The 14,924-nt window shown below is 38.4% G+C and overlaps 1 protein-coding gene across 3 annotated transcripts in view; it reads left to right on the top strand.

Annotated features, from left to right (window-relative positions):
• The first annotated feature begins 2,982 nt into the window (after positions 1 to 2,982).
• Positions 2,983 to 14,924, top strand: part of ZNF713 (zinc finger protein 713) — a 46,791-nt gene continuing 34,849 nt past the window's right edge. The window contains exon 1 of one of the 3 annotated variants that reach the window (XM_042922224.1): positions 2,983 to 3,175. The gene's annotated coding sequence lies outside the window, so the exon portion shown is untranslated. Of the gene's footprint in view, positions 3,176 to 13,359; positions 13,562 to 14,924 lie in introns of those variants that run through there. The other 2 variants (XM_042922226.1, XM_042922225.1) reach the window with 2 other exon arrangements.

Here is a 14,924-nt window from a genome sequence, read left to right as displayed (position 1 = left end):
AAAGCTATCTACACATTCAATGCAATCCCAATCAAAATTGCATCAGCATTCTTCTCGAAACTAGAATAAGCAATCGTAAAATTTGTATGGAACCACAAAAGACCCCGAATAGCCAAAGTAATATTGGAGAAGAAGACCAAAGTGGAGGCATCACAATCCCAGACTTTAGCTTTTACTACAAAGCTGTAATCATCAAGACAGTATGGTATTGGCACAAAAACAGACACATAGACTAATGGAATAGAATAGAGACTCCAGAAGTGGACCCACAAATGTATGGCCAATTAATCTTTGACAAGGCAGGAAAGGGTATCTAGTGGGAAAAAATCAGTCTCTTTAGCAAATGGTGCTGGGAGAACTGGACAGCAATGTGCAGAAGAATGAAACTAGACCACTTTCTCACACCATTCACAAAAATAAACTCAAAATGGATGAAGGACCTGAATGTGAGACAGGAAACCATCAGAACCCTAGAGGAGAAAGCAGGAAAAAACCTCTTTGACCTCAGCCACAGCAATTTCTTACTTGACACATCTCCAAAGGCAAGGGAATTAAAAGCAAAAATGAACTATTGGGACCTCATCAAGATAAAAAGCTTCTGCACTGCCAAGGAAACAATCAACAAAACTAAACGGCAACCAATGGAATGGGGAAAGATATTTGCAAATGACATATCGGACAAAGGGCTAGCATCCAAAATCTATAAAGAACTCACCAAATTCCACACCCAAAAAACAAATAATCCAGTGAAGAAATGGGCAGAAAACATGAATAGACACTTTTCTAAAGAAGACATTCAGATGGCCAACACACACGTGAAAAGATGCTCAATGTCACTCCTCATCAGGGAAATACAAATCAAAACCACACTCAGATACCACCTCACACCAGTCAGGGTGACTAAAATGAACAAATCAGGAGACTATAGATGCTGGCAAGGATGTGGAAAAATGGGGACCCTCTCACACTGTTGGTGGGAATGCAAACTGGTGCAGCCACTCTGGAAAACAGAGTGGAGGTTCCTCAAAAAATTAAAAATAGATCTACCCTATGACCCAGCAATAGCACTGCTAGGAATTTACCCAAGGGATACAGGAGTACTGATGCATAGGGTCACCTGTACCCCAATGTTTATAGCAGCACTTTCAACAATAGCCAAATTATGGAAAGAGCCTAAATGTCCATCACCTGATGAACAGATAAAGATGTGGTTTATATATTCAATGGAATACTACGTGGCAATGAGAAAGAATGAAATCTGGCCACTTGTGGCAACGTGAATGGAACTGGAGAGTGTTATGCTAAGTGAATTAAGTCATACAGAGAAAGACAGATACGATACGTTTTCACTCTTATGTGGATCCTGAGAAACTCAACAGAAGACCAGGGGGGAGGGGAAGGGGGGAAAAAGTTACAAAGAGGGAAGGAGGCAAACCATAAGAGACTCTTAAATACGGAGAACAAACTGAGGGTTGGTGATGGGTGGAGGGGAGGGGAAAGTGGGTGATGGGCATTGAGGAGGGCACCTGTTGGGATGAGCACTGGGTGTTGTATGGAAACCGATCTTACAATTAATTATATTTAATATAAAATAAATAAATGAATAAAAATAAAAATAAAGAGAAAAAAATAGAACTACCCTATGATTTAGCAATTGCAGTATTGACCCAAATAATACAAAAACACTAATTCAAATGGAGACCTGCACCCCTATGTTTACAGCAGCATTATCTACAGTAACCAAGTTATGGAAACAGCCAAAGTATATATATACTTGTATATATGTACAATGGACTATTACTGAGATATAACAACGAAATCTTGTCATTTACAACAACATGGATGGAGCTAGTGAGAAAAATATGTCAATTCGAAGAAAGACAAATGCCATATGGTTTCACTCATACGTGATATTTAAGAAACAAAACAAACAGCACAGGGAGAAAAAAAATGACTAACCAAGAAACAGACTCTTAATTATACAGAACTGATAGTTACCAGAAAGGAGGTGGGTGTGGGATGAGTAAAATAGGTGAAGGGGACAAAAATGCAGTTATCTTGATGAGCACTGAGTAATATATAGAACTATTGAATCACTATATTGTACACCTGAAACTAATATAGCATGGTATATTAACTAGACTGGAATTAAAATTTAATTTTAAAAATCCTCCATGCAAGTGCAAAGGACGTTTCTGTATTTTACAATCCATTTAACTGTGCAGTCGAGAAGGCCTGCCACCTAACCTTCATTCAGAAGTGGTTAATCTGCCTTTTTTAGCATGCTAAAAAGCAAATATAAAAAGAGGAAAATTATGGGATTCCATAAATACCTTCCAAGCAATGAACATGCTCCGTTTAAATCATAACCTTGTGAATGTTAGTATTTGACAGTACCTATCTACTTGAAAAGTTTTCAAAGATGAAATATGTTAAATATAGAATGGCATTAAGAGATCAACCATGGCAATCAATTTTGATGATGGAGAACATTTTGAATCCCAATTAAGTTATCCCTGTTAAAAGAATTTCATTCTTCTCATCAGTAGACCTGTATTACAAAACAGAAAATTGAATTCAATCATTAATTACATTTTGAGTCTCTCAGTACAAAAGGAGGGTGGGAGGGGTATGCCGGGACTGAGGAGTAGGAGGGCTTCCCTCGTCGCCTTGGGACGCAGCAGCTACAGCGCGGGGGAACGGGGCAGTACGATGTTTCCCATTGGCAGGGACTATGGGAGGGTCCTCGGCCTTCCCTTTTCTTCCCCCCACCTTCACTCCCACCCCTACCCCAACTTCCACCCCCGGTAAGCGAAATTTTGCGAGGCCTGGGGCGGAGGTCCGAGCCTCCTGGGTGAGCGCTGCCCGGGCGAAAGCCGACCGGGGCAGCGGGTGGGAGTTCCGAGTCCAGCATGTGGGAAGCGCTCTGCCTGGGGCGCCGCTGGCGCATGCGTATCGGGGAGCTTCAGCCAGCGCGACGCGGTCGCCATCGCGGGAAGGTTTCCGTTAAAGCGGGCCTGGAGCCGGCGGCTGGTCCAGCTCCAGGGACCCAGCCGCTGGGCGTCATTGGCTCAGGCCGTAAGGCCCTCATCACCCTGTCCCGCCTAGGTCGGGCCCGGCGGCGGTGGCGTCAGGGGGCGGAGCCGCCCCGAACGCCCTTTGTCTGTGGAGGCTGGTGAGTGCGGCGTGCCGCGGGCCCGGAGGCGGGCGAGGGGGAAGGGCGGGCGGCGGCCCAAGGGTGCCCGGGGAGCGGTCGCAGTCCGCGTTCAACTCGGAGTACTTCTGCAGCGCCGTCCTCCTCCTCGGAGACCCGCGCCCCTTCTTTGATAGAAAGGCCGCCCCATCCCCAGAGTACAAACATATTTTCCTCTGGTATCTTCTGCAGTTGTTATTTGGTGTGGGCATGGGTGGGTGTCATTTTTTGGAAAGTTTTTCCCCATCTCAAGATTATTAAAACCTTAACCTTTACTTTTTTCTAATGTTTTTAAAGGATTTTAAAAATGTATTGTTTACATTTGTACTTATATTATGTTGGATATTAATTTGTTGTCAGGTGTTGGATAGAAATGAGCCTTTTTCCCAGTTGTCCTGCCATTATCTATTGAATCATTTTCCCACTGAATTGAAATGACACTTCTATTACATTCTGCAGGCGTGTATATACTCGGAAATGTTTCCAGACAGTTTCTTGCACTGCTCTGACAGTTTTTGCACTGTGTTTTAATGTTAAGTATGTTTTAATATGTGGCAGAGCAAACGCCCCCTAATTATGTCCTCTGACAGTAATGATCTATTTCTTTTGACGTATTTGCAATTGTGAAAAATGTAAAGGTTCAAAAATTATAATTCTCTAAGAGAAAGAATTGATCGTGGCACTTAGTGGTGCTCAACAGATAGTTATTAAACTAGGGAATGTTTGTTGAAAGTCACTGTGTTGTTGAAAATGTTTACGTTTACTTGTTGCCATCAGGATAATCTAGTTTCTTAGAAGTGCCTTCAAAGCCCGTTATGATCTTAATATTGCATAATATTTTGCCGTCCACTCTTGCACATCGTGCTATAGCCATACCAAACTGTTGAAACATGACACAAAACCCTCTGGGAAAAATTCATTCATTTGATTATGTCAAAAATTTAAATTTCTGTATTCAGAAAGAACAAAGGGCTAAAAAACAAGAGACATGAAAAAATGTGCAACATGTGTAAGAGACAAAGGATTAATGTCCATAATATGTAAAGAATCTCTGTAAATAGCAAAAAGAAAGAAAGAAAGAAAGAAAGAAAGAGAAAGAAAGAAAGAAAGAAAGAGAAAGAAAGAAAGAAAGAAACAACAGAAGGAAAAAGGGAAAATGGTCAAAGGGTATGCACAGGCAATTTATAGAATACAGGTAACCAAAAAACAAAACAAAACAAAAATTTCTAATGCTTAACCTCATAAGTAACCCGAGAATGCAAATGAAGACAAGGATATTTTTCACAAAATAGAATGGAAAAATATAAAAATATTGATGATAAAAGGTGTGAGGGAAATGCCCAGGAGAAGGACCCAGTTGTAAAATTGAGGAAGACACTTTGAATGGCAGTGTGACAGTACCTACCAAAATGTTAAATGAGCTCACCCTGGCTCAGAAATTTCATTCTGGAATCAGTCCTGCAGAAATAGTTGCACAGGTACAAAATGTGTAAAAAAGTGTGTAAAAAGATGTTTATTTCAATATTATTTGTAATTGTGAGAAATAAGTACGCTTAAATGTTCACTAGGGATATGCTTAAATATATTATGATAGATCCATACAATGGAATACTGTGCTGCCATAAAATAGAATAAGGTAGTTTATTTTGAAGTTAACAAACAAGGAACAATTTAGTGAATAAAGACATTTAGTGAATAAAGGATGCTAGAGAACAATGGCACGTAATATAGTGTGCATCATATTAAGTATGGATGTGGTTATATATGTTCATAAATGCACAGAAAAGGATGTACACCAAATGACTGGCAATGATTTATTTTCAGAGAGGGAAATCGAATAGAGAAGAGGGATTGAAAGTCACTCACATCTTACTCAGTATATTCCCATGTTTTGAATACTTATGGTTTCATGTAGAATGTGTAAAAAAAAATTGGAACATATATTACATGTGTAAGGAAAAAACACTTGATCTTAGCCAAAAGACCGAGAAGCTATTTCTTGTGTAAGGAAAAAACAAAACAAAAGCCTCACATGAACTTAAGATCTACACAGGGGGGAAAGTGTTTTATGATGCAGAAAATTTTTAAATTAACTTTTTTTTAAAGCAGCAAAGAATAAAAGACAAATGATAACAAGAAGACTACATTTGTTATTTATGTTATACCAAGGGAGTTGCTGTTTACTGTTTGTGTTCAGGGATCCCCAAGACTACCCTTAGGTTCAATGATTTGCTAAAATGACTCACAGAACTCAACAAAACTGTTATACGTACAGTAGCATAAGTATTACAGTGAAAAGATACACATTAAAATCAGCAACAAAAAATGCGAGTCCAGAAGAGACCAGGTACAAGCTTCCAGTTGTCTTCTGTCAATAACAGTCACGCAGCTAGCATTTACATCCTCCCAGAAGTGACATGTAATAACATGTATGCAGTATTGCCAACCAGGAAATCTCCTCCAAACCTTGGCATCCAGAGTATTTATCGGAAGTTGTTCATGTAGGCATAGCTGACCACCTGTGCTGCTGACCTTCAGTCTCCAGTCTCTCCAGAAGGCAAGCTGATACCACATGGCCCAAGGATCCCACTATAAATCCTCTTTTGGCATAAACTTTCTGACCTGTCCCAAGGCCTCAGGTAAACAGAGACACTCTTAAAAGGCAGGGTGTTGCAAGGCTATAGATTATCTTTCAGGAACCAGGCCACGATCAAACCTTGCCTTAAAATGTACAGTTTGGACCACCCAGACCTGCTTAGTTCATCCTTTCCTGCACTCTGCACTTTGTAATAAAGAATTCTTACAAATTAGTGGAAAAGGCGAAATGGTAGAAAAGTGGACAAATTACACAAAAGTGTAATTTATGAAAGAAGAAACATGAAAACTAAAAATGTAAAGTCTGCCTCCCATGTTATCTAAGAATTACATTCTAAAGCAGTAATTATATACTATGTATTATATTTAAAAAGAATAATGCTGATCATTCTTGGCTAATGGTCACTCTCATATATTGTTGATTAATATGTAAAATGGTACAACCTTCCTTAATAGTATTTTGTCTTCCTTTTGATCCAGCAGTTCCACTTCTAGGAATCTATCCTAAAGAAATAATCACACAAAATTATGCCAAGACTGTATAATGTTTGCTGTAGTCTATAACAGGAAAAGAGAAATAAAGCTCCCTAAATGCCTATTAATAATTAACTTATTAAACAAGTTTTGGGTATTGCAAGCAATTGAATATACCATGACACTATTTTTTTAAAATTTTTTTCCTTTTTTATTTTATTTCTTTTGTCTTTTATTTTATTATTTATTTAATTCCAGTAAACTTAACATACAGTGTTATATTAGCTTCAGGTGTACAATAAGTGATTTGACAATTCTATATACTATTCAGTGCTCATCATAATAAACCTACTCTTTAATCTCCATCACCCATTTCACCATCCCTCCCCACTCACCTCATCTCTGGTAACCATCAGTTTAGTTTGTTCTTTATAGTTAAGAATCTGTTTCTTGGTTTGTCTTTCTTTCTTTTTTTTTTTTTTTCTTTTGCTTGTTTGTTTTGTTTCTTAAATACCACCTGTGAGTGAAGTCATATGGAATATATCTTTTTCTGACTTGACTTATTTTGCTTAGCATAATACTGTCTAGCTCCATCCATGCTATCACAAATGGCAAAATTTCATTCTTTTTTGATGGCTGATTAATATTCCATTGCATACATATGCCACATCTTTATCGATCTATCTGTAGACACAGGCTGCTGTAAACAGTGTGGCAGTAAACACAGGGGTGCATGTATCCCCTTGAATTAGTGTTTTTTTGTGTTTGGGGGTAAATACCCAGTAGTGCCATTGGATCATAGGGCAGTTCTAATTTTAACTTTTTCAGAAACCTCCATAATGTCTTCCACAGTGGCTGCACCAGTTTGCATTCCCAACAGTGCAAGAAGTTTCCCCTTTATCTGCATCCTAGCCAACACTTATTGTTTCATGTGCTTTTTATTTTAGCCATTCTGTCAGGTGTGAAGTGACACCTCATTCTAGTTTTGATTTGCATTTCCTTGATGAGTGATGTTGAATATCTTTTCATGCATCTGTTGGCCATCTGGATGTCTTCTTGGGAGAAATTTCTGTTCATTTCTTCTGCCCATCCTTAATTGGATTATTTGGGAGGTTTTTTTTTTTGTTTGTTTGTTTTGTTTTTTTTTTTTGGTATTGAGTTGTTTGTATAAGTTCTTTATATATTTTGGATACTAACGCTTCATCAGATAGATCATTTGTAAACATTTTCTCCCATTCAGTAGGTTACCTTTTAGTTTTGTTGATGTTTCCTTCGATGTGCAGAAGCTTTTTATTTTGATGTAGTCCCAATAGCTTATTTTTGCTTTTATTTCCCTTACCTTGGAAGACTTATCTAGAAAACTTTTGCTACAGCTGATGTCCGAGTGCCTGTGCCCTCTTCTGGAATTTTTATAGTTTCATGTTTTACATTTAGGTTTTTAATCCATTTTGAATTTATATTTGCATATGGTATAAGAAGGTGGTCCAGTTTCATTCTTTTGCACATAGCTGTCCAATTTTCCCAGCACCGTTTGTTGAAGAGACTGTATGACCCTAGTTTTTTGAATATTTAGATTTTTGTTTTCTGTCCTGAAGTGATATACACAATACTGTCAATTAAAACCCAGATTTCAGAAAATAAAATCAGACATATGATAATGACATATGCCATATTATAATATGTGTGAGAATTAGTATAGAAAAAGCTGGGAAGTATGTATCCCCAAAAAACTGGTTATCTCTGGGTAATGATATTATAAGTGATTTTCTTTCTGCTTTTCTATGTTTACAAAAATTTTTGTTTTAATATTTGTCAGAAAATAAAATTAAGGTGTTTCCAAGATAGAGAAAAGGTGTGGAGAGAGAAATCACTCTGGCTCCAGCATGAAGAAAATACTGGACTAAAGTTAAGGACCAGTTTGATGGATGCAGAAGTAGTCAAAGTGAGAGATGATAGTGGCCTGAATCAAGGTAGTGGAAGAGAAGATGAGACATTCACTACATATTTAAGGGGATAAATTTACCAGGATTTGACTTTAATTGAAGAGAGAGACTAAGGGAAAGAAAGAAAGAGAGGTCAGGAATGGCATTCAGGTTTCAGGCTTGGTGGTGCTATTCATTGAGATAGGGAATTTAACAGGAGAATAAGAACAGTATGTAACAAACTGATGAATGGATAAAGAAGTTGTGGTTTATATACACAATGGAATACTACTTGGCAATGAGAAAGAATGAAATATGGCCTTTTGTAGCAACATGGATGGAACTGGAGAGTGTTATGTTAAGTGAAATAAATCATACAGAGAAAGATAACATGTGTTCACTCTTATGTGGATCCTGAGAAATTTAACAGAAGACCGTGGGGGAGGGGAAGGAAAAAAAAAAAAGAGAGGGAGAGAACCAAACCATAAGAGACTCTTAAAATCTGAGAATAAACTGAGGGTTGATAGGGGGTGGGAGGGAGAGGAGGTTGGGTGATGGGCATTGAGGAGGGCACCTGTTGGGATGAGCACTGGGTGTTGTATGGAAACCAATTTGACAATACATTTCATTTTTAAATAAATAAATAAATAAATAAATACTAAAAAAAAAACAAAACAAAAAAAGAACAGTATGTAACATATAAATATGTCTACTATGTGGCATTTTGTTTTAAATATTTTCAAAATATTCACTTACTTAATCCGCAACAAACCCATGAAGTAGGTACTATTATAACTAGTTTTACAAATGAGGAAATTGAAACATTGAAAGGTTGAGTAACTTATACAACCAAACTCACACAGCTCGTAAGTTGTGGAGCTAGGAATCAAACCCAATCAGTTTGACGATAGGGTTGGTGTTCATGCATACTTCATTGCAAATATATGGCAAGAGGCTTAAGAGAGAATGAGTTTGGGACATGTTAGGTTTGAGAGATCTGGGGGACACATGCCTGGGGATGTCCAGTAAGGTGGTTGGGTAGATATGTGGTTATGTAGCTCAAAAAAGATGATCAGTGAAATCATGGCAGTGGGTAAAGCTGAAGGAAGCCACCTGAGAACAAATAGAAGAGAATAAACACAAGTACTAACAAATGGACCTAACTGTATTACAAGTGAATGACATAACCACACTGAAGGAAGTGGCAAAGAAAAAAAGTTAAATTACTTTAGAAAACACTATCTTGACTAGATACTGTATAACTAAAGACAAAGAGAACTCTACACAGATGCTGTAATTTCCAGTTAATAACTGTGTTTGTCACAGGGGTATGAGTCAATTCTGAAACTACTTTATGTATATACCAAAACTGAACAAATAAGTAAATCTATTGTGAATACTAAGAGCCAACAATCTTCCTCCTTTCCTCACTGGTAACTTCTTTGTTGAAGAAAGAAGTGAGGAAAAGAGGAAGATTAAAAATGAGCCCTGAGGTATTGGATTGGAATCAGAGGTGTCATAATGAACTTGTGGCATTTAATACATAGATGAATACAGTGTGTGTGTGTGTGTGTGTGTGTGTGTGTGTGTGTGTGTGTCTGTGTGTCCGTGCGTCCTATCTCTCCTAGAGGGCCTAGAAGCAATGATACCCCAGTAGCAGCGAGCACAGCTGATCTTTGTGCAGATCCAGCACCCAGATCTTTGTTTCTAAGCACTTCTCCAATAAAAGGAACTAGGGCTCCTTGGAGAAGTTGATTTCTAGGGCTGGGCAGGGATAATACAAGAACTTGAAACATCTTACAGTGCCAAGAAGTGCTCAAAATAGGATAGAGGCTGGTCAGAATAACATAGGAGCCTCCTACTGGTCAAAGCCAAAACTATTTGTGCAATAAAATAATGATAATATTGGTGCTTACAAAATATTCATGAGTTCATAGTGACATAAATAAATTAGTAAATAAATGATAAGAGATATGGAGCAGCTTTTCCTTGCAGAAAAATTCCAGTTAATAAATTAGTGGGAGGTATACCTGGGTGGCTCGGTTGCTTAAGCGTCAGACTTTGGCTCAGGTCATGATCTGACAGTTCATGGGTTTAAGCCCTGCGTCAGGCGCTGGCTGACAGTGCAGAGCCTGCTTCAGATCCTGTCTCCCTGCCCCTCCCCAGCTCCCTCTCCCTCTCTCAGAAATAAACATTAAAAATATATACATAAATAAGTTAATGGGAAAGAGAGAAATAGGGAAATCACCATTAGACCAACACTATATTACTAACTGTTGCAGACAAGATAAACTGATGGATGCTAAAGTTAGTGGGTTTGAGAAGAATCAGGATATTTATATAATCTTCAAGTATCTCCCCAAGATATTTATCAGCTACAGAGGGAAAGATGGTTGCTCTACAGTAGAGAAGCCAGGTGAACACCACCTTAACCAAGTGATAAAGGTTAACATTATCATTAATGAAGTGTACCAACATCATAAACCCATTAATGCGATGTACTAAGAAAGATAAAAGATCACTTCTGTGTTATTCTTGCCAAAAATACTTAGCTTCATTCCAACCATGAGAAAACATCAGACAAACCCGAATTGAGGGACACTGCAAAATAACTCATCAGTACTCTTCAAAAGTATTAAGCTCAAGAAAGACAGAAAGGCTGAGGAACTTACAGATTGGGGAAGACAAAGGGAAAAAACAACTAAATTCCATGTGGGATCCTGGATCAAAGAAAAAATACTACTAGAGAAACTAGTAAATTTTGAGTAGTTTGAATTAATAGTATTGTACCAATTTAAATTCCTTGTTTTGATCATTGTACCATAGGCATATAAAATATTAACATTTGGACAAGTAGGGTGAATTGTATGTGGGAATTGTGTATTATTCTTGTAACTTTACCGTAAGTCTAAAATTGGTTCAAAATAAGTTAAAAATAAAAAATAGAAGAGGAAACAGAAGAACCCTTTCATTTACTCATTTAGCAGATACTGAGTACCTACTATGAGCCACATACTGAAAGTATTAAAAGTGGAATAGTAAATAAGACAGAAAAGATTCCTGTCTTCACGGAGGTTAACATCACACAATGGTGAGGTATAAATAAAAATGATGACTACAAATAATTACAATGATAAAAAGTGCTACCAAAAAAAAAGGAAGGTGTAAATGAGGGACCTCACATGTCTGTGATATTAAAAATCTTCCTTGATTTAAACTGAGACCTGAAGGAAGAGTAAGTATCATCTGGAGTGGAGGAGGGGAGATACCACACAGGACACATTTAAGGACTTAAAAGCAGAGCTGTGTAGATGAAATCTCAGAAGCAAGCAGGGGAGTGGCTTGAAAGATCAGGAAGCAGGTCACAGGGTTTTTTATGGCTTTGTATTCCAGCCTAAGAGCTGTAGGGAGCCACTGAAGAATTTCAAATAAGGGACTGATATGATCAGATTTGTATACCTTTAAAGATTCCTTTACTTCACCTGTGGAGGGAACAAAGATAGATATTGAAAACTCCTAAGGAACAACATAATGTAAATGGTAGGCAGAGGAAAAGGGACTAGAGCATAGCCTGCTGAGAAAGACTGTGGACATAAAGCAAAACACAGCTGTTAGTAATGTCAGATACCCATCAGAGCTCAGGAAGTAATAAACCCCATTGCATGAACAAAAGTGTTGTTGACATTCCTAACCAGAGCAATTTTAGCGGTGTGCTGATGGCAAAACAGAAGAAAGATCATAGATAATTGAAAAATAAATGGGTAGTGAAGAAGCAGAGACAAGTACTAACAATCCTTTGAAGAGTTGTAGCCTTGAAAAAAGAATGGATATTAGTTACAAAAGGGCATATAGCCAGTGAAAGTTTTTAATGCTGGGAGAGATATTAAATGGTTTTAAATTATGACAGGAGGAGTCAATAAAATGAAAGATGAAGTTGCAGATCAAGGACTGAGAAGATATATGCTAGATTCAGGCCTGTAGGGAGGCTGGAGAGAATGGTTTGATCCTAGAGAAGAAATATTTTTTAAGGCAAATCCCTGGGTCAAGAATACTCCCCCAGAGATGCCATTTCATTAGGTCTGGGATTGAACCAGTGAATCTGCTTTTCAGCAAATGCTGTGTGATTCAAGTGATCTGCAGACCACACTTTGATAAACATTGCTCTTTTTTTCTATTTTTCCCCTATACTAAGCCATTCCTGTCTTTTTTTTTTTAATGTTTACTTCTTGAGAGAGAGAGACAGAGCATGAGCGGGGGAGGGGCACAGAGAGAGAGAGAGAGAGGGAGACACAGAATCTGAAGCAGGCTCCAGGCTCTGAGCTGTCAGCACCCAGCCTGACGTGGGGCTTGAACTCACAAGCGAGATTATGACCTGAGCCGATGTTGGACACCCAACTGACTGAGCCACCCAGGCACCCCAAGCCACCCCTGTCTTCACTTTCTTCCCCATCCAGTCTATAACATAAGGTTTCCCGATTCATAGTCTAGCATTTTGTAAGGGAAGAAACTTCAGAACTACTATGGCACCGGAAGTGGGTAACAGAAGTAGAATGATGGTGAAAATCACTGGCATTGAAGAAGTTAACAAAATTAGAGGCTCTGATAATGGTTCTGAATTCCTGCTTGCTTCAAAATCACTTGTGAGGCACTTAAAAAATGTATAGATGCCGGACTTCATCTCAACAGTTTTTGGGTGGAACCTGGACATGTATATATACGTTAATATATACATGGTCAAGGAAGTTCACTCAAATTTTTGGAAGAGCTTGGAGGAAAAAGGGTATTAAGCCAGAAGTCATTCTTCATCTGAATTGATTATAATTTTAGTATTCCTTAGGCAGTCATGGGAATTCCTTACTTTCCAAGCCATCATGGTTACATATTTGAAAAAGCCTGTGGTGATACCACAGGCTTCTCTGAAAAGGACTACATGTGTATTGTATAAAAAATTACACACAGTTTGGGGATGGAGAGTGGTTGGTTTGTGGGGTTTTATGTGTGTGTGTTTCCAATACAGGAATTAAAAGGGAAATTTTGAGAAGGGGATCAGATTAAAAAATGAAAACGGAGAGAACAGGTACTAAGAAGAACTTCAGAGTATACTAGAAGGAACCTAGGGCTGTGAACCAGGAGACCTAGGGTCTAGAACCAGCTTTTTCACTTAGTTCTATGATCTTCAGCTTCAGAATCCTCCTTTAAACCAAAAAGCTGAGAACTAAATCAGTGCTTCCAACGTGTGTTCTCTGGAAACTTAGTCTCATCAGATGCCATAAGAAAATTCTCAAATAACTAAGTTTGCAAGCAATATATATTTGACATGCTCTTTATCCCCTTGGGTTCACACGTATGAAGGACAAACCCTGTTCTGCCTAACTTGGTAAATGCTGTTTTTTATTATTGTGATTATTTATTATTTTGTAAGTGGTTTTGAGGTGATTGGGTTGAAACCATCAAAGCATTCTCATAGATTCTGTCTGGCTCTTCAGAGAATAGGACACTTTTAGAGCTTTTGCTTGGTGAAATAGAACCTGTTGTTGGTTTTTTTAATGTTTATTTATTTTTGAGAGAGAGAGAGAGAACAGGGGAGGGGGAGAGAGAGGGGGAAACAGAATCTGAAGCAGGCTCCTGGTTCTGAGCTGTCAGCACAGAGCCCGAGGCTGGGCTTGAACCCACAAACCATGACATCATGACCTGAACTGAATTTGGACACTTAACCGACTGAGCCACCCAAGCGCCCTAGGACCTGATTCTTAAAATGCTTTTAAATTACTCCCGAAAGGTGTACCTCTTAGTCAACTGGTTGTAAAATGTTGAATTCATGCCCTATCTTGGGCAGTGATTGGCTTCCTCATCTAACAAGGCCATTCCACTGGAACTGTGATTTTCTCTTCTTAAAAAAACTTACTTCTCAGGAATGACTTCATTCTTTAATACCATCACTAGCTTTTGAGAGAAATTTTTCAGGCCAAACGTTGTGAACAGAAAAAAGAATGTTTTCTTTCATGCTTATCAGCAGATCAAGACATTTTGCTCTGTTGTTGATGTTGGTGAAAGTCTTCTGAAAATCTTTCACTAGGCACGGACCACATGTTTTCTATTCTAAGAGGATGGGTAAGAACTAAAGCTAAAGTTTGTTTTTGGTTGATGGATCTGTATATATCTGCTTTTTGTAATGTGTGAATCTGAGAAATTCTAGAAATGCTTTTTGATTGTCTTTAAAAATTCCACACCATACTGTGAAGTATGAACAGATAGTTTAGTATGTTTCTTTACAGACTCTCTAGGTCACTGGGTGACTGAGACTGCTGGACTTCTTCTGTAGACTGGTGCATCTCATTACATGTGCTACACCTGATAGAGTATCTTACAAGATTCCTGTCAGAAGGGAGATTTGAGTATCATAGTGAAGTCTGTTCATGAAGGACTGATGCCTTTAGGGGGAAAAGGTAATAGCCACCTTGAGGAACCCCCACATGTCAACCTTGCATGAACAAGGCAAGATTCTGAGAGTGGCTGCCCTGAGAAGTCATTCTTGTGGATAGCCATTGGCTCCTGAGGTTCTCATCAGAGATGAGGCACCTTTAATACCTGGGAATGAGTGATTGTTTTCCATAAGGCATTGGAAAATCAGCTTTCAGGGACTGACAAGGACACTGAAGCTGTTAGTACTGGTGTATCTCCTGACTGTCCTTCTAGAAGAAAGCAAAGCTTTGATGGCATTATAACTTAAGAACTGCAAA

Source organism: Panthera leo, chromosome E3 (genome assembly GCF_018350215.1).
Source record: "Panthera leo isolate Ple1 chromosome E3, P.leo_Ple1_pat1.1, whole genome shotgun sequence".
Lineage (NCBI taxonomy): Eukaryota > Metazoa > Chordata > Mammalia > Carnivora > Felidae > Panthera > Panthera leo.
The sequence above is the reverse complement of the archived record's forward strand: the minus strand, read 5'-3'. Positions and strand labels throughout refer to the sequence as shown.